Consider the following 18,365-nt stretch of genomic DNA (forward strand, 5'->3'; position numbering starts at 1 on the left):
ATAAATATAATTTCTGGGAAAACACAAGCCCTCTTTTCTTAAAAAAAATCAGAATCAGATTAAAATAGTAGACAGACCTCTCTAAAAATAGTGTGTGAGTCAATGTTTTGGTTTTTCTAAGATGATAATAAATCTGCTTAAAACTTTTGGCAGTTCATGCCCCTAAATAAATCAGTGTGTCATTTTTCTTCATCCATCTAATTGCAACTGGAACAGGAAGAAGGGGGAAGAAGCAATTTTGGCATGGCTTTTGCATCAGGATCATTCAGGAACACATTTGGTCCATAACATGGACAGGATTAGCTCTGTGCTGGCCTGGAACTCCAGTTTACCACGCTCAGCTCATCAGTTTCTCCTTCTCCTGACACCCCTTCCTTCCCTGTGCCCACACACTGTTATGGCCAGCTCTGGAAGCAAGGCAGACAGAGTTTTTTTGATCCTGCTTTACCTAGAATGGCATCAGAAAATTCTTCTATTCTATGCTGCCAAATTGTAAAAAAATGAAAAAACCCAACCAACAACTCCTTGCACCCCTGGCAATCTCAAGACTGTTTCACTTCAGAAAAAAATTATGTAATTTCCATCTGTTTTATTATCTAAGTGACTGAAATCTACACTGAACAAGATAGCCATTGGTTTTTCAGGCAGGAATTCTCAGCATTTTACATGGCTTCAGATACTAAATATTTTCACGACATCTTCCAAAAACCTCTCTCTCCCGAAAGAATCCAAGGATAAATATTTTATTGTAGAGTCAAAAAAAAAGGAGAAGGTCTCCATGCTAAAGTAATCAGAGACATGTGCTTAAACTTCATGAGATGAAGGAAATCCCACCCTTATTTTTCTGATCAATGCACAGAAAGATGCAGAGGGGAAAGCAGCTGCTTCTCACAGCCAGGCAGTACAAAATGCCACTTTCAAGGCCACAGGCCAGAAGGAGTCACAGGGGATAAACAGCATAACTTTCCTTTTCATAATTGTTTTCTGAATCTGTATGGTCACTCTGAGTTCATGCCATCATTTCCCTTTTTTATATGTCTTGCTGCTTTGCATATTTCATGTGATTCACATGAATCTTGACACGCAATATCAAGTACAGACAATATAATGGGAATTAAGCTCTTTGAAAGCCTGTGCCACAAATTCAATCAGCAGTAGCAAGAACCCAGAAGTTAGCAGCAAGTCCAAAAACTGTAATAGGATTACTTGGGGGTTTAGTGATGAATCAAGCCCTACACAAATACCTTTTTTTTTTGGCTTTCTCCTCCTCCAGAAGTGAGCATATAGAGACTGCTCTTTGTAATAATGTCCAAAATGACAACTCTGGTTAGTCAAAAGAACTATTTCAAAGTCCATGAGCATTGTAATAAGAATCACAAACAGCCAAGGAATTTTGTTTCAGGATCTAAAACACACAAAGCTAATATTTATTAAAAGAATGTATATTATTGTATTTGTTGCCACCTCCATTCGGGACACATTCTCTACTCAGAAACATGGGGAAATGGAGGAATAAAATTCAATACTCTGCCACTACACAAAAGGGTTCCTTCCAAGGCAGAAATTATGACTCCCAGCCTTAAAAGCAATCGGTTCCAAGCACAAAACTACAGAGCAGTGGAGCCACCCACCAAACTGGAGCCAATCCCAGGAGAAATGGAGAGCTATGGTGTGAGAGAAGCAACTTTGAAATAACTGCTCCAGGAATTAGCTCAAACCCAACCTCATCCAGCAGAGGCCTGCTCTGAGCTATGAGCAAGCCCACAGCCAGGCATTTATCTACCACATCAGTAAATTGCCACCATTATGTTTAGAGAAGTCAACTTTTCCATCTCCTTTTTCCTCTGGCTTCAGCAAAACCATTTCAGGGTTCATTCTTGCCTACATCCCATTAGGAAATTGGTTGTGTATGGACTATATTCACCTGAGAATGTGCTTGTTATGTCTAGGAATTTTCCATGGGAGCAGGTGGAATACCCACACCTATTTGGTACACAGCAAAGTCAGTAATCTTCTGCTAGAAGTCTCCTTGATGCACTCAAGAAAAATTCAGCTCTTTGGCTGGAAAGAATTCCTAAAGCTCTGCACTATTAACACACTAGAAGGGATAAAAAGCTTTGATGTAATTATTACCAGTAGGTGGTATGCATTAACTATTATTTTCAAGCCAGCAGGTTATTTAGCAGCTTTAGAAACAATAAAGCCCTCAAGACTTGAGGGAAAAAAGTAGAATATTTTTTTTTAAATCATTAACCAATCTTATGCATTCATAATAAATTACAATTATAAGCAGGCATTCATGCTGGGAATAATTAGCAGCATACCTCAACATTATTGAATGTCAATGAAGTCAAGAATACTCTTCATGAAAGAACAATACAGAGGAGGTGGCCAAGTTACATTTAAAAGGAGGCAGAAGCAATTTTGTTAATTGCAGGGAAAAATGCCAGCTGTAAACAGAATAGGCTCTCAGTTTGTAGCATTTCTTCAAAACCAGGAACCAAACACACTGAAGGGCAAAACACTTTTTTGCTAAAGTTTAATAAAGGACAGACTGATTGCTGGCCAGAGTTTTTAAAAAATACTTCTTGATAATAAGGTGTTGTTACTCTAAATTAGATGTCTGGTGAGTATTTTGAATTCTGTCATCCACCAGAGTCTCCCAAGACTGTAAAATGTACATCTAAGGGAATGATTAACTTAACATAAAATGCACTTCTAAGGAGCAGTGACATGAATACAAAATGTACATCTCAGTGCAATATGGGCAGATAAGGGAGCCCATTCCCCTACTTTTAATAATGCCAAAGTCAAGTTTAATTTCTTAAGAACACATTTGTAAATCAAAGAATTTCTTAACAAAGTTGTCTGTGATGGTGTCTCAGTAGTGGTTTAGGCTGGGTTTATTTTTCTCTCATAACAATACTGTCTATTTTTAAGCAAAATGACAGATTATTCTTTAAACAAGACTGCAAGAAACTGAAGCAAACAAAACTCCACACAAATAAGTAAGCCTCCAGATCTGCAGCATCTTGACTCTGAATTAATTGCCCAAGACTAACCAAGAGTCTGAGTAGGAGCCACAGATTGCAGACCTCTCAATATCTAAGTATATGCTGCTATAGCCTGGCTGAGAAATGTAGAATTTATAAGCAACTAGAAGAATTCCTAGCTATGGGGAAAATCCTATGTGAAAATATTTTAATGAAGCAGAGAAGGCAAAAGATTTTTCTGGTATTCTTGGAGAGAAGCAGGATGGTGGGTTAGTATCACAACAAGATGATAAAATACTTTGCAGTCCACTGGTAACTAAGGAATATGTTAAACAACACTTAAAATAATAAACACAATATTAATAGTCCTGCATAACTCACAGAGAATACTTGAAATATATTTACAGATTATTTCTTTGACGTACCTGTATCCAAATATAATACAAATTATGCCTTATTGCAACCTTCCAATATTTAAAGGGGGCCTTTAAGAAAGATGGGGACAGATTTTTCAGTAGGACAAGTGGTAGTTCTGAAAGAAAAGGGGGTACATTTTAGCTCAATACAAGGAATAAATTGTTTACAATGAGGGAGCAGAAACACTGGAACAGGCTGCCCAGAGAGGCAGTAGATCACCCATCCCTGGAAATATTCAAGGTCAGATTGGAGAAGGTTCTGAGCAATCTGATCTAGTAAAAGATTTCCCTGCTCATTGCAGCAGGGCTGGACTAGATGATCTTTAAAGGTCCCTTCCAACTGAACCAAGCCTATGATTCAAACTGAATATCCTTTACTTCCACATCACATTTGAACCAGTGCCCCAGGGTATTCTAACAGTACTCTTTAAAAACAACAATATTCTTAAATACAAATATTCTTATTTTTAAAGTGATATAAACTCAGTTAAAGAATTTTAAATAGTGAGATTGTGCTCAGAAGAACCACAATATGAAAACACATGCTTTACTAAAGGACCTTTTAGAACCTCCTCATGCTGCAACACGCCATGCAAACACTTCCACAGACAGCGTGGACTGAGCTGACCTTTAACAAAGGCTTGGAGGTTTGTTTGTTTGAGCCAGCTAATCACATAAATACTGGAGAACTCCATTTCTAGCCATCTCCAAACCAAGGCAGAAAGCTTTTCTGTTTGGCTAAGACTAACAGAAGCCAGGGGACCTCACAGGACAGGTAAACATTGTCAAAGTGACAGGACTGTGGCATCGTTTATAAACTAGATATTGATGGGGCTGTGCAAACCAGAGGAGCCTTCCTGGTTTTGAACACCCTGAAATTACAGAAGCTCTCACAGAACTGATACTGAACAACTGCAAATCCAATTGAACTTGATGAAGTGGAGGCCACTTCAACACAGCAGAGAAAAAGGAGGAAAAATATCAGTTGACTTTGGGCAAGTTGTGGTTTGTGTATTTTCCTAGTAAGAAACTGGGACACTTCCTACTGATTTATGAAGTGATTGTTTCTATAACAAGTGTTTGTCTGTAGAGTTATTTTCATATACATCTTCTAAAACTCTAGTATATTAATGGTATTAACCTGAGTTTGAAAGGTGGACAAGATTTAAAGAAGGTGTAAAATACTAATTGGGTAAACTCACTTTTTTTTTTACTGTATTAAAAAAACCCATATTACTCTTATGATGCAGAAATTGGAAATAAGTAAAATTTCTATTCATTTCTGTCTAACATGAGCAACACCACAATCACAAAGCTGAGCTCTGTATATTTATGAGAAAGGAAGAGATATGGCATTCATGGAAAAGCAAAATAGCCCTGACTTCTTAGGTTTAGTTCTCTTCCTTAGAAGAAATTTGAGTGTGCCTGTCTTCACTCCTATACTACAATGATACTTCAGCTTTACAGAACCCCTGTCCCTACTCAAAAACAAATTATTTTAGCAAGAAGCTCATGAAAACACACTGCCCTCCTGGCAACTGCTCAGAAGGACTTGGAGGCAAACACAGCTGGATTAACAGCACAGAGAGGGGGATGAGTCATTATCAAGTGCTAAAAGAAGGCCTTTTCTAGAATACTTCAAACATAAAATTTTCTGCTTAGGTAAAACAGCTGCTCATGGCTTGTGCACTGCTGTCAGAGCACACAGGGTGCACATCAGAGTTGTACAGCACACCTCACAGTCCTTGTTTCTACTTACACCTGAATAACTACACATTGCCATTCTTTGACAAAGCCTGAGTCAATAAGCACCTTCTGCTATCAGGCCACCCCTAAATCATGAGCTGTTTCCTGAAAGATTCAGGAGTTCTTTTGGCAAAAAGAGCAATCACTGGATTTTCTGCTACTACAAGGGCACAGAGGCAAACCCAAGGTTCGTATGTCATTAATGTGAGTACTTCCACACATTCCAGTGGGTTGGTCTGCTTGTTTTCCCAAATGGGGGATGGGAGAGGATCATTTTTTCCCCTGTTGGGTTTGTTTTTTTTTTTTTAAAGACCCAGACTCTTCCAAAAAATAAGTTTACTTGCTTGCACCAAGAAATCTGAGCTATGCACGCACAACAAAATAGTAGTGTTTTTTGGATTCAATACATTGATCTTTATGCACACACAGTTCAGTTTTACTTCATGTTTCCACTCAGGCTTTTTTGCATAACTGGAAAAAGATCACAGTTCCTGAAGAACATATGCTATTCTAGACAAAAAGAAAGCTGGATCCATGTGAATGATGATCACACCTTACATAATTTAAGAAGAGCAAGTCACTTTTTTAAAAAACAAGCACTTCAGTACCAGACACTTACAATTCCTGACATTAGCACTGAAAAAAAGTTAGAAAATCCAAAAAAAATAAAAGCCTCAAAAATACTAATATTGGTTTTTCTGGGCAAGGCACTGAACAAAAAGGTTTAAAACCAACCTGCAACCCAAGAGTGCTGCTCCTGAGGGCTGAAGCTTTTCCATAATCCTTTATCAAGGAGAAGTGCTAGCTAGAGCAAACCTCCAGATCTTCACAATTTCTACCATCTCCAAGAGAGTGCAGCAACTCCTTTGCACAGAAGTTTCCTAATCCTCTTCATCTTCTAACTCTCCAGCCTTCTATCTGCCTCTCACATCCTCTAGCCCATTCTTTGTGCTCTTCAGCATCTCACTAAAACTTTCCTCACCTGTGCATACTCAGTCATTCCCTGGGGAGGAGCAATCTTCCCCTGCCCTTCCAAGACTTATTAGCGACCAAGGAGGCAGAAAGAGAGCAACAAGCAGCTCCGCCCCTATCTAGTCAAGGTCTCCTTTCAAAAAAATAAGTCTCACCTGCAGGTTAACAACCTCACTAATCAGCTCAGCAAACAACAGAAGACAGGAAGAACTCTAGAGATTAAAGCAAACAGCAATATTTTAGTGACCTTTCATTGAATTTGAGGAATAAAAGCCCCCCAAACCTAGAGAAGGCATACGAAAAATCTCTGGCAGTAAATATCTGGTGAGCTTTTGTGGCATCCAAGGAGTTAATGGGATTTAGTGTCACAGCGTATGTCACTGCTGTGATGGCCACAACACACAGAATGTCACTATGCAATTTCAGAAAGCTTCACCCCAAACACAGCAACACCTTACCTCATCAGAAGGCTTCAAACCACACAGAGGAACACCATACCTCATCAGCAGGCTGCAGCATCTGCCCTTCTTGCCCTGCAGCCCAGCCTTTCACAGCCCTGATGCTGATGCAGTGCCCCTGTGAGCCCTCTGTCCCCTCCGGGGTTGGTCAGTGCCCCTGGGCACTCCATGGCTCTTCCCTTCAGTGCTGCTCACCTGTCCTGCACAGCTGGAGCCAGTCAGGGGTGAGAATGGGCCACAGCCCCACCCCAACCACCACAAACCCTGTGCCTACAGTTTGGTGTATGCTCACACTTACAGAAGAGTCTTTAATACTTGGCTGTCCTTAAAAATAACTCCAGTTTTAGACAGCAGGCTTCCATCAAATATTATCCAACATGGAAATGTGTGATAGAAAACATGGCAGAAATCAGTGAGCCACACCAAGATTCTGAGGTCAGGCTCAAATTAAAGCACAGATATGACCAACCAGCATCTGATGAAGCCCCACCTGCAATTATATAATGTTAAGAGCTCTTAAATAATAAACTGAATTACCTCTCCAATCCATATTCTTCATCTTGGTGAGCCCTTGGGAGTAAACAAGGAATTTCATGATCTGGAAGGAGTCAACTCTTTCAGATTTGGCTTCTGAAGTTTTAAACTGACCTTGAAATGAGCTTTATCATAAAAAGCAAGCACTTTTGGAAAATATACTTTTCAATTAAGACAATTTAGGCTGTAGCCTCAGACTAAACCAATGTGAAAGCATTAAGTCCTTATCATGGTGTGAAGTTAAGGATTAAAGTGTAGGTCTTTACTTCCCCAATATATCTCCTTATCTCTGCAAGCAATGTCTCTTTGCTGTCCTTACAAATACATTTTTCCTGTAGCAGCTTTCACCCTCCAGAGCTAGGACAGGCTGGATTCAGCCATGCATCATTGGCACGTCAGCCAAGCTCTAAGTGTTGAATCTTCCGCTGACTGAAGCAGAAGTAACAGCTTTGATTCTCCAGACTGAGGCTGACTTTGCAGTTCTGGAAGTCAATAAAAAATGTTTGACTTGTAAACTGAACAGATTTGGTCTGGATGTCAGAGAGAAAAAAATAAATGTAGTGCTCTCACCATGTCAGCTTGACAGGGTCACTTTGCTTTTCTGACCACAATTCTGCTTTAAAACTAACCTTTCAGCAGCTGCTCAGTTCCAGTCATCAATCCTACTACTGTTGAAAAGCAATTGCAAAAACACCCATTGACTTCAGCAGGAACAGGATGAGGCTCTTATCTTATAAGTGATAGTCTTATGACACACAAAGTGAACATAAAAAAATCTCACTATGATTCAGACAGACAGAAAATATCCCCATTGACCCAGCTCAGCTCACTGGAGACCTACATCCATTTCTTTTCAGTTCAACAAACAGAAGGGTTTATGATTTTTTTTCCAAGTAAATCAAGCCAAGATATGATAGAAAACAAAACCTACTCTATCTCTGATAGAATCTGCAGATCAGTTTTGTAATAAAGTGGAAAACCTCTGATTCTTAACCATATCTAGAAGGTAAGCACAGACCCCTGACTAAGGTTGCATTTTATAAATTGTGATAGGTTCACACTCAAAACACTCTTGGCTCACCAAACTCAAGACTTTTACACTGAAAAGATTTGAGCCCTTTAAATGGAGCAGCAACATTGTAATGCAAATCACCAAGTTGCAGGACCATTAAAATTCTCCTATTTCATTGCCCTCTGGGCAACAATTGATTCTGAGACACCAGCAGGCCACCGAAGGGAAACAGAACAAAAAGACGAGCAAAGACAAAATGCAGCCATATGAGGGTTTCAAATCCAAAATTCATTACCTTCACTGCAGCATTTTTACCACAAAGAGTTGTCCTCAGCAGAACATGCTAAAATTGATGTCTTTTCCCCTGTTTTTTCTTTTGCCTGCTTTTGCAAATTCATCCAGTAACAGTCTGCTTGGTTCCTGGCTTTCAGTGCATCTTTTCCAAATTGTTTAGTTCTTTGGAAACAGAGAGTCTTCCCACCCCACACACTGAGCTGTCATCACTACATAAGTGTGTTCTGAGCAGTTACAGTTTTCTATACACTAATTAAAGCTTCATATAGAACCTCAGCTAATTAAACTTCCAATGAACTAAATCTGAAATAAACTGTCTGCAACTGGGTATTTACATGAAAATACCTGCTGATGAACGAGTGTTTCTATTCTTTTTTTTCCCTCCTGCTTCTTTCAGCAGCAGTCAACAGCTGTGGGCACACAAAGTATCTAAAACAATTCAAGATTCAGATGTTAAACCCTGAGGTATTTTTTCCTCACAGTCATAATCCCCATTAGTGCCTCTACAATATGCTCTGTAGTGTTATATACCTGGGGTTTGTTTCTATTCCTGAATTCCAGAATCCTACAGCTACCTTTGATTTTTTTACTACCATTATCCTCAGTGTATGCATGAAAATAAAATAATTTATAAATTCTCATAAGAACCTGTCTGCAGGAACTTCTCACAGCCAAAGAAAGTCCAGGGAATGTCAGTAATAAATTTACACATTGCCCTCAAGGAAAACAAAAAAAAAAGAAAACCCAAAAAGCCCTAAACAAAATCAGCTAAATACAATCCAAATGCTTTCTGAATATGTTGTATTTTTCTATTTTTGTTCATTAGCCAGACAGGTGCAAGATCTCCTATGCAAATAGAAGATCCTATGTAAATAGGTCCTTGCCAAATACATTTTTAGTGCGCTACAATCAAGACAAACTTGAGTCAGACCAGCTCCTACTAGATTTGAGACCAAGAAAAATATTCCAAGCCTTTTGTTTTATTTCTAATGGCAATACTTCTAAATTAGTAATTCTAGCCTTGACCTGTTTGCATTATCTACTGCACCAGGCAAAACAAAACCCTTAGGGAGAGCCTGAAAATAACACTGGCCATACTCAACTGTAACAATTTCCATTGCCCAAAGAGAGAAAAATTCAAAAAGTACATAAACAATATAAGTAATGATAGGAATTTGGATTAAAAAAACCCTTTCAGAATTTCAGTTTTTATCTAGATACGAAACAGAACCAAAACATCTACTTGTTATAATTTTTATCTGCAGTAGAACTCCAGGCCTGAACACTTAGATTATATGCACCTTATTCTGATGAAACTTAGTAGAACATTAAGTAGCATTAAATGAAAATATGATGCATTTAATTAGAAAAACTGACCATAAAATTTTAAGCCAAATCATAGCTTTACTGTGAGAAGCTTATTAAAAACCTCAGGCATGTAAGGGGCAGTTCCACTCAGAGTCACTGGAGTGCTCTCACTAGAATGACACACTACAGTACACTCATAAATAACTCTAATTATTCTCTACTTGCAAATTCTCTGGGGCTGTTTTGAAAGACTACAAGCCCAGTACAGAATGTAAGCAAATTCACATAGTGTATTATGAATTGCTTGTTCTGGCTGATGGATTTTGTAGTGTGCAGCTCCTTTTCATATGGATTACATCTTGCAACAACAGTACCTTAAAGAACTTCCAAGATCTTTTAGAGATGCTTTTTGTGGGTTAATCATAAGTGAAGTGGGACATGAAAGGACATTTCTACTAAGTTTACCATCCAATAAGGGTACAGCAAGATACTCTGTCGAATCATTGAGGTTGTGATTGAGGATATCAGACAACATTGGCCTCATTATTGATGACCGGGGGACACCACGAGTGACTGGACCTCTTCTGGACTTCGTGACACTGATCACAACCCTTCCAGTGGTCCAGTTTGGAACTCATGTTGATGCCCTGTGAAGGCTGACCTAGAGCAGAGGCTGGACAGAGTTACAGAATAAAGCAGGGATTTATTTATTAAAAGGATCTCCTCCATGGATCCACCTTTGGGAAGCACAAAAGCACAGCCAGGGCTGCACCCAAGATGAACCAAAATGGTCCCAAAATGCACGAGTGCTCATGGAGGCTCTCACTTTAATCAGTTCTGCTCCATTTGCATCTTGGGTTGCATCTTGGGGCTAATTTTCCAATTCCAGCTTTAGCCAGGCAGTCCCATCCTGCTTGTTTTTCTCTCTCCAGCCCACGTTGTTTGTGCTCTTGAGCTGAGATTTGGATCATTTGTCCTTGGTCCTCAGCTAGAGAAGGAACTGTTTTGTCTCCCTGCTCTGTGAAGAGAGCTCACCATCCCTTAATATGAAGCTCAGAACTGCCCACAAAAGCAGCACAGAATCTGAAAAATATAAAAGCTGAAACCTGAGGCATCAGTGTCACTGGCCATTTCCCTAGCCAGTCCGCGAGGATAGGCAATCTGTTAGGCTGTCTGAATGTCCTCATGGCAGGTAGGATTTCCCTTTCATCCAGTCTGAAACTCTCCCTTTCTAATCTGAGCCTGCTGTGTCCTGTCCTCCTGCAGTGCCCCAAATCAAGAGCCAGGTTTCAGCTTCTCAGCCAGCTCCTCACACGTGCTGGGGGCTGGAGGAGGGTCCCTCTCCTCACAGGGCAAGTGCTCCAGGCCCTTCTGGCATCTTGGCAGTCTTTGCTGCACTTACGCCAGGTGCTCAGCGTTCTTCCAGGGGAAAGGGATGGCAAAACCAAAACTGGTTTTCCAGGCATGGTCTAGTGAATGCCGAAGAGAGGAGATGGTCCCTTCCTATAAGCTACTGTCCCTTCTCTGCTTTTCCTGAGGTTGAGTACAAAACACATCTTTTCCCTATCATCAAAAGCTCTATGACATCAATCTCCATGATCTCTCAAAGATGGAGAACACTTTCAGAAACCTGGGATGCAGAAGAGCTCTTCCCAGAGACCTGTTTAGCTAAAAAATTGCCCAATTCTTCTAAAGTTCTTCCAACTACAGGCTACTTTTGAAAGATGCAGCTGTGTCCTTCATCCTGCCCATGGTTACATTTTCCCACATCCTTCTCTATCCCATTGTTTGGGATGCAGTGTTGAGTCAATTCAGTTCAGTGATTCAATATAAAACCAAATGTAAAATCTTTTTCCAGTTTATTTTTCTATCATATCAGCAAACTGATCAGTTCAATCAAGGGGCTACAAGACCATAAGATTCAATTCTACAGAAATCACAAGAATTCACAGGAAGAAACAGAGAGCAGAGTTGCATGTAAACAACTTTTTATCAGCTCAAGATGAGCATTAAATCTTTCCTTGAGTGCTTTCCTGGATCTAAACCATGGCAACCACAGAGCTAGAAACAGTTCTGTATTTTCCTGCAATAGATTCTGATACATTTAGCATATTGTATTTGGAGTGTTTAACATCTCCCACAGAACAAGTTGTGAATAAATGTTGACTATTTTAATTTTCTACTTTATTCTTCTAATATGTATTTGCCATAACATAGCGTCTGCACTCTGAACTTCACTGTACTAATCTAGCAGAAATTAAGAGTTTAGTAATTGCTTATTTATGCTTATGTTGTGACCTAATAAAAGCCTAATCTGAAATATACCGACATGAGATGCCAGATAACTCACAGACAAATATTTTAACACATAACACAGGCAAACACCAAAAAATGTATTAAATATATAGCAATAAAACATGAAGTCTTTGAAAAGAATGTGTCCCTCCTTCTCACATCTTATAATGATTCAAGTAATGGATTTTTAGCAAGATAAGCCTTGCTGGGGAAAAAAAAAATCCTCTGCTTCATATATAATGTTCAAAGATTTTTCAGAATATATCTACAATCAAAAAATGCACAAGATCTGATTTTGAGAGTGGGGAGAATTGACAGTGACAAGGAACACGCTCAGCTGGAGTCTTCCTTCATCCCTGAACCCATGGAGGCAACCTCGAGCCTTTTTTAACTATTGAAGGAGCTGACATTAAACCTGAAGGGCCCCAAGCAGAGGGCAAGACATTAGAGATCACCTGGCTTCCCTTGCAGATCAGCTTATCTCAGTGCTCACTTGAGATAAGGACATTTGTGCCAGCATTTTATTGCAGAACCCTTAAAATGCTGCAAATTCAAACACTGCTTTATCTCCCTGTAACTTATTTAAGAATTTTCAGCAGGGCTTTCATCACAGTGCAGACTCAACAAACATCAGTGACATTTTCAGTGATCACTGCAAAGTGTTGGCCATCACAGCAGAAATAAGTTGGGTGTCATTTTCAGCCCTAAACTTTAACAGGGACTGGCTCTTCAATCCATTTCAAAGTTCACTGTGGTCTGGTTTTCCCACTTCACAGGCAGGGAAAGCTTCTGATCTAATATTTTGTTTCTATCATCTGTTTCCAGGCCCCTTTTTCTTCCATGTACTTTAGGGGAAAACCATCAGTTGTGGTTCCCACAATTTTTGTATATGGGACACCTGTTTGTAGACTGTAGGAAAAAATATATAAATATAATTTGTACTAATTTTCTAATATACTAAATCCTTTTCATATCACAACTCCCCCTATTTTTTTCCTGATTAAAAAAATAAAAAAGACCAATTAAAATTAATTTCATTCATTAAATGAAGCACTATCTTTTTGTTCTATTCTAAAAGAAGTCAAGTCTTAATTGCCTGTAGAATACAAGTTCACAATTTTTTTTCTAGCTGATGAAAATTATATAAGTTCTTTTACTGTGTATTTTTGTGAGTGTCATTATTTTCTGAGAGCTCAGTAGTTTAACCTTTTTTTCCTTTTTTTTTTCTTTCTTTATTTTTTTTTTTTTAATTTCTCATCCAAATGAGCAAACCACCAGAAATTCTCTTTGGTCATAATTTGTATCAAATCAGAGATGGAAATTTATGTAAGGAAAAAAAAAAAAACAAACAACAAAAACCAAAAAACCAAAACAAAGAAACCACAAAAACAATGTACCAAATAACTTGGTGGCAAAGGTTAATCTTCCCTAAAATGTCATGGCTTCTTGCAGCATTTTTTACCACAGCTGTTTTTGGTTTGTGAGATTTTTTTGGGGGCTTTGTTTGTTTGTTTTTAATTTATTATATAAATAACATCTGTGACAGAGAATAAAAACTGGTTTCATCCCTAAAGAGTTTTGCAATCCTGGGATGTAAGAAGCATAATTTAGAGTTTTAAAGTGTTATTTGATTCAAGTCAGGTACTTGAACTTGGGTTTTTTAAATCTTAAATAAATATTTCTTTATTACAAGAGTGTTTAATTGTTTTAGGATAATAGTCCCTGTCTTATTTGAAAAATTTTTCTAAGCATATCTGGAAAGTAACTATTTTTCTTCCAATGCTAAAAGAGGGGAAAAAAAAATCTCAAACACTTAGAAGTCTCTCAATAAGCAATATTCCTTTCTGGCAAATTCCAAAAACAAAAACAGATTTCTTTTTTTTGTTGTTTTAAATTTCTACTGTGATTATCAATAACTTCCTCTGTATACAGTGTTTTAATTTTTAATGTCAATTACAAAAAAAAATAGTACAGAACATAATTAAAGAAAACAAATTTTGTTCTGTTACAATTAGAGTTCAAATTGAGATAACATTCCCCTAGGCACTAAAAATAAAAATTGTCATTTTTGTTTTTGGATTTGGGCATAAGCACCCTCTGAGAGAATTCAGCCTAGCAACTCACATTTTTCTGAACTTGGAGTAGGCTAAATGTTTAAGGATTTCTGTTTTCTGGGAAAATTCTCTTATATGAGACTCAAGCAAAGCAGAATTCTGTCTAAAATTACAATAATTATATATAAGGAAGATATATAGCATTTAAAATCCCTCACATCTTGTCATTAACACCTTAATTATCCAAGAAGGATTTTTTAAGGCTTTCATATAGCAGTGTAAGCCATATGATGAGGCTATTTTAATGCTGTAATATTTGCATTACAGTGAAATGTAGAGGTCTTTATCTTGTGCTAGTCCCTTCATGGTTATACACTCAAAAGATAATCTGTGTCCTAAAGTTTCTGTAAAATAGATGTCAAACAGAGGGTTCAGGCATGTACTTAAAAGTAAAAAACTTAAAATCAGCTTGATGCTTTAGCTTGTGCACTAACAATATTTTATCATTGAGCAAATTTGTAATTTCTGCTACAAAAACCCCAAACCAAGCACTTTCCCATGGCCAGCAAGATAAAATTTCAGTCCCTTAACAAAACAACCTGCCTCTAAGAGCAGTTCAGCATTTTGAGGAGGAAAACGACATTTTTCACCTCATCTACTGCACCACACAAAGAGAAACAACTGGGATGATTTATATCAGCTTTTCTTGCTGTCATGAATAAATAACTCTGTGTATTCCAGAGAGGAACGTATCCAAGCCTATAGATGATAAAAACATCAAATTCAGCTGAAAATCCTGTTTTCCTAGTTGTGTTAGTTTTGCTGTGGGTTTAGACACACTGGCCTTGTTGGCCAGTTTGTGTTTTCATGTTAGAGTAGCAGATGTAAAATTTAAAACACCCCACCTGAAGATTTGATGGAAAGTGGACTTTAAATATCTTACCTGGAAGACATCACTTCAGAAGCCAAAAGGGACTAACTCTGCAGGGACACAGGGCTCACCAAATTATAGAAATTCTATGCCATACCCAGCAAACAGCAGCACCTGCTTCAGCCAGTGGTTCCCAACGGGGCTCTTTGGATATTATATTTATAATTCCATCTCCTTTGCAGCAGCCAAAATGCAAAGTACGTGTTTTTGTGATATTAATTTTCCCCACAAGAAGTTTTTCACTCTCAGAGGTCTTGGCATCAAGCTACAAGCATCTACAGAAATGGAGATGAAATGTAAAGTGATGCATTTGACCAGTGACCTACAGAACTCTGAAAACTTTTAGCCTAAGCAGTTCAAAATCAGTCCTCTACCACATTCACTGAAATGAAGTACATTTCTTTGGTTAATTATTTCTTTTCTTTATGCCCATTAGAAGCCTACTGTTTTCACAGCAGAGCCTTACACATGTAAACAAAGTTTCTTCACTTGTCACGCGAACAGCACAGATTTCACTCATTTTTGGCCACCAGACCTGAAACTCACATGTAATCTTCTGCTCACTGGAGAGATTAACTATTTCCTGTGCACCCTTAACCTTACACAGATGGGTAATGAAGGTGAAACCATTCCAGAACAGACAGATTTGGGAATGGAAGGAACAGAAAGTGACAATTGTACAAGTTGCAGGTAAGGACAGCCAACATTCAAAGAAAGCAAGGCAATTTAAAGTGGCATTACTACAACATCTACCACAAACTTCTATGTACAAGGCCATATCTAGGCAAATAATTAATTAAAAATGTATTTATGGTCACTTTGCAGCCTTTCTTCTAGCAAGTGATTCTTACCCTCAAGCTACATGCTAATCAAAACTTTTCAACAAGCTGGTCCATGAAAGTATTCACTACAACTTGAAATGGTGTTGCTTAGACAGGTGAGCAACTTTTGCTGTGAAGTTTCCTGTGGGTGTTGATGTAGAAGAAATTTTATATTCATTCTACATGTGTGAAGAAATTAAAAAATCTCTGTGTATGCCCTTTAAAATGAAAATGCAGCAGTAATATTAGAATACTGATAGAAAAGTGGACATTCAGGAGTTCCTTACATTATAATTTTCTCAGTTCCACTTACTTCTAGGAAGAGCTGAAGAAAAATAGTCTTTCAGAAAATAAGTGTTCACATTGTTTAATTTTCAATTAAACTTAATTTCTCTAATGCTCTAAGTTATATGTATACCAAATACACACAACAAATCATCTCAGTCGTCTCAATGTATTTTTTTTTGTTTTACTAAAAGAAATAAAAGTCCCAGGCAGTACATTCTTTAACATGTGCAATAGCCTAATTTGGTCATCATATCTGCTGTTTAGGCAAGGGATGTGTTTATGTAGTTAAAATAATGAGAACAGAGACCTGGATTCTGTTCTTTCCTTTTGCAGAGGGTATGAAATAAGAATTTGGAAAACTCACATCTCAAGTATAACATTTAGTACCACAGCATTTGATTTTTAACAAGCTGCCATATCCTCAGTAATGATGCTAAGGTTCCTGTAAGTTCTCTGTCTTGTTGCAGTTGTTTCAATGCATATGGAATAGCAAAATATCAATTTGTGCCTTTTGCATTAATATTGGCTCAAGCCTAGTGGTCTCAGCATACTGCTATTTCAAAAGCAAATGTTAAAACAGCCCAAAAAAGTCAGACTAAAGTTCTTTTAGACATTTTAGTAACTTTTGCCTTGTGAGCAAGCAATAGCAGAGCAGGACAAGGGGGAATGGCTTCAAACTGAAAGATAGTAGGGTTAGATAAGATATCAAGAAAAAATTCTTTACCCCAGGGGTGGTGAGGCACTGGCACAGGTTGCCAGAGAAGCTGTGGATGTCTCATCCCTGGAAGTGTTCAAAGCCAGACTGGAAGGGATCTGAGCAACCTGGGATAGTGGAAGTGCCTCTGCCCAAGGCAGAGGGTTGGAAATGGATGATCTTTAAAGTCCCTTCCAACCCAGGCCATTCTGTGATTCTGTGAAAAAACCTCCACAAAGCAAAACAGATGACATGTCCTGGATATCCTCTGATCATACCTCCAGCCCTGAGCAACTTTTAAGCAGGGACTTTAGAGCCCAGTTGCATCTGCCTGTTAATTTTTAAATCACTTTTCCTACAGTAAGAATTTCCACCAGCTCTAACAAACATACATTCAAATACATCACCTGCCTGTTCTTCTGAGCTCATGGAAATCTCTTGTACCTGGAATACCCCCTGGCAAGCACACTGCAGCAGTGCTTTATTGAATGAATTCTATAATTCACAACAGCTCCATCAGAAGAGGGTAAAAATAGCAGAATAAGTATACTAAAGTTATATAAACCAAATAAAATAAACATGAACAGAACAAGTATAAAAAGAACCTGGATGTTAAATCTCTTATTTCAGTGGATTAAGTAAACCTTTGCACAGATGTATTTGGGGTTTGCTCAGAACCAAACAGACATTAGAGAGCACTTGAGGAACCTCAAAAAAAGAAAAAAGTGGTACAGCAGACACAGGGAGCCTTTTCAGGGGGGTAAGCCCTTTCTACCTCCCCTTTCACATCTCTACTGTTTTGCTATTTCATATTTGCCCTTTCCACAGGTGTTCTTCAAGTCTTAGCCTAACACCGTGCACCACACAAGTCCAAATTTAAATTCAATAAAAACATTCTCAGGCACAAAAAGACAAGACCACATAAGTTTTTTACAATATTCGAGCTTTGGGGAGACTTAGATGAGAGTTTCAAAACCTGGGCTGAAGAACAGACAAGTGCAAACACTTTTTTTTTTTTTTTTTATTAATAGCAAGTTAATATTTTTTTTAATAGCAAGTTAAGCCCCAGAATCACTTAAAAAAAAACCCAACAAAATGAACAAAAAAACCACCAAAAACCACCTTAGCTTCTTCACTTTCATATTCATGGTAGAAAAGGATGACAAGCCTGCAAAACAAACTTAGAGCAAAACCAAACACACACACACACACACACACACACACACACACACACACAGAGAGAGAGAGAGAGAGAGAGAGAGGTTGAGTTTTGGAAATTTGTTTGTTTGTTTGTGGTTTTTGTTGGGGTTTTTGGTTGCTGTTTTTTGCTTGTTTTTTTGGGGTTTTTGGGGATTTTTTTTTTTGTTGTTGTTGTTTCTGGGGTTTTTGGTTTGGGGTTTTTTTGGGGTTTTGTGTTGCTTGGTTTTTTTTTTTTTTTGGTTGGTTGGTTGGTTTTTAGGGTTTTTTGCGGGTTTTTTGTTTTGGGTTTTTTTGTTGTTGTTGTTGTTTTTTAGGTTTTTTTGTTTGATTTTTTTTTTTGCATTTATTT

General features: G+C 38.1%; 1 long non-coding RNA gene across 2 annotated transcripts in view; it reads right to left on the reverse strand.

The window, feature by feature from the left end:
• LOC146763380 (uncharacterized) overlaps nucleotides 1-18,362 on the reverse strand; it is a 60,623-nt gene extending 42,261 nt beyond the window's left edge. For both annotated transcript variants that reach the window (XR_014952205.1, XR_014952206.1), the window contains exon 1: nucleotides 5,891-18,362. This is a non-coding gene — a long non-coding RNA (uncharacterized LOC146763380). The remainder of the gene's footprint in view (nucleotides 1-5,890) is intronic.
• Between the last annotated feature and the right edge of the window lie 3 nt (nucleotides 18,363-18,365).

Source organism: Lonchura striata, chromosome 1A (assembly GCF_050655825.1).
Source record: "Lonchura striata isolate lonStrDom1 chromosome 1A, ASM5065582v1, whole genome shotgun sequence".
Lineage (NCBI taxonomy): Eukaryota > Metazoa > Chordata > Aves > Passeriformes > Estrildidae > Lonchura > Lonchura striata.